The sequence below is a fragment of the Musa acuminata genome, unplaced genomic scaffold (genome assembly GCF_036884655.1).
Source record: "Musa acuminata AAA Group cultivar baxijiao unplaced genomic scaffold, Cavendish_Baxijiao_AAA HiC_scaffold_92, whole genome shotgun sequence".
In the NCBI taxonomy this organism is placed as follows: domain Eukaryota; kingdom Viridiplantae; phylum Streptophyta; class Magnoliopsida; order Zingiberales; family Musaceae; genus Musa; species Musa acuminata.
This window is the reverse complement of record NW_027020372.1, coordinates 12,501-15,000: the sequence shown is the minus strand read 5'-3', so window position 1 is coordinate 15,000 and position 2,500 is coordinate 12,501.

The following is a 2,500-nucleotide window of genomic DNA, read 5'->3' as shown; positions in this document are numbered from 1 at the left end:
AGCCCCATCCAGCCCTGTGCCACCCGGGGGGTTCCAGGGTGCTGAGATGGCTGACGTTTTGCTCCGCTCTCGACGGTCACCGCGCAACGCAAGAACAGGCCAAAAACTGGCCAAAACGGCCCAAAAACGGGCCAAAACTGGCCATTTTTGGCTGCGCGAGCGAGCGGCGAGCGGCGGACAGCGAGCGAAGCGAGAGGCAGCACCGTCCCTGCTATACGAAAGCCCCATCCAGCCCTGTGCCACCCGGGGGGTTCCAGGGTGCTGAGATGGCTGACATTTTGCTCCGCTCACGACGGTCGCCGCGGCACACAAGAACAGCCCAAAAACAGGCCAAAACAGCCCAAAAACGGGCCAAAACTGGCCATTTTTGGCTGCGCGAGCGAGCAGCGAGCGGCGGACAGCGAGCGAAGCGAGAGGCAGCACCGTCCCTGCTATACGAAAGCCCCATCCAGCCCTGTGCCACCCGGGGGGTTCCAGGGTGCTGAGATGGCTGACGTTTTGCTCCGCTCACGACGGTCGCCGCGGCACGCAAGAACAGGCCAAAAACTGGCCAAAACAGCCCAAAAACGGGCCAAAACTGGCCATTTTTTGCTGCGCGAGCGAGCGGAGAGCGGCGAACAGCGAGCGAAGCGCGAGGCAGCACCGTCCCTGCTATACGAAAGCCCCATCCAGCCCTGTGCCACCCGGGGGGTTCCAGGGTGCTGAGATGGCTGACATTTTGCTCCGCTCACGACGGTCACCGCGCCACACAAGAACAGCCCAAAAACAGGCCAAAACAGCCCAAAAACGGGCCAAAACTGGCCATTTTTGGCTGCGCGAGCGAGCGGCGAGCGGCGAACAGCGAGCGAAGCGAGAGGCAGCACCGTCCCTGCTATACGAAAGCCCCATCCAGCCCTGTGCCACCCGGGGGGTTCCAGGGTGCTGAGATGGCTGACGTTTTGCTCCGCTCACGACGGTCACCGCACCACGCAAGAACAGGCCAAAAACTGGCCAAAACAGCCCAAAAACGGGCCAAAACTGGCCATTTTTGGCTGCGCGAGCGAGCGGCGAGCGGCGAACAGCGAGCGAAGCGAGAGGCAGCACCGTCCCTGCTATACGAAAGCCCCATCCAGCCCTGTGCCACCCGGGGGGTTCCAGGGTGCTGAGATGGCTGACGTTTTGCTCCGCTCTCGACGGTCACCGCGCAATGCAAGAACAGGCCAAAAACTGGCCAAAACGGCCCAAAAACGGGCCAAAACTGGCCATTTTTGGCTGCGCGAGCGGCGAGCGGCGGACAGCGAGCGAAGCGAGAGGCAGCACCGTCCCTGCTATACGAAAGCCCCATCCAGCCCTGTGCCACCCGGGGGGTTCCAGGGTGCTGAGATGGCTGACGTTTTGCTCCGCTCTCGACGGTCACCGCGCAATGCAAGAACAGGCCAAAAACTGGCCAAAACGGCCCAAAAACGGGCCAAAACTGGCCATTTTTGGCTGCGCGAGCGAGCGGCGAGCGGCGGACAGCGAGCGAAGCGAGAGGCAGCACCGTCCCTGCTATACGAAAGCCCCATCCAGCCCTGTGCCACCCGGGGGGTTCCAGGGTGCTGAGATGGCTGACGTTTTGCTCCGCTCTCAACGGTCACCGCGCAATGCAAGAACAGGCCAAAAACTGGCCAAAACGGCCCAAAAACGGGCCAAAACTGGCCATTTTTGGCTGCACGAGCGAGCGGCGAGCGGCGGACAGCGAGCGAAGCGAGAGGCAGCACCGTCCCTGCTATACGAAAGCCCCATCCAGCCCTGTGCCACCCGGGGGGTTCCAGGGTGCTGAGATGGCTGACGTTTTGCTCCGCTCTCGACGGTCACCGCGCAATGCAAGAACAGGCCAAAAACTGGCCAAAACGGCCCAAAAACGGGCCAAAACTGGCCATTTTTGGCTGCACGAGCGAGCGGCGAGCGGCGGACAGCGAGCGAAGCGAGAGGCAGCACCGTCCCTGCTATACGAAAGCCCCATCCAGCCCTGTGCCACCCGGGGGGTTCCAGGGTGCTGAGATGGCTGACGTTTTGCTCCGCTCTCGACGGTCACCGCGCAATGCAAGAACAGGCCAAAAACTGGCCAAAACGGCCCAAAAACGGGCCAAAACTGGCCATTTTTGGCTGCACGAGCGAGCGGCGAGCGGCGGACAGCGAGCGAAGCGAGAGGCAGCACCGTCCCTGCTATACGAAAGCCCCATCCAGCCCTGTGCCACCCGGGGGGTTCCAGGGTGCTGAGATGGCTGACGTTTTGCTCCGCTCTCGACGGTCACCGCGCAATGCAAGAACAGGCCAAAAACTGGCCAAAACGGCCCAAAAACGGGCCAAAACTGGCCATTTTTGGCTGCACGAGCGAGCGGCGAGCGGCGGACAGCGAGCGAAGCGAGAGGCAGCACCGTCCCTGCTATACGAAAGCCCCATCCAGCCCTGTGCCACCCGGGGGGTTCCAGGGTGCTGAGATGGCTGACGTTTTGCTCCGCTCTCGACGGTCACCGCG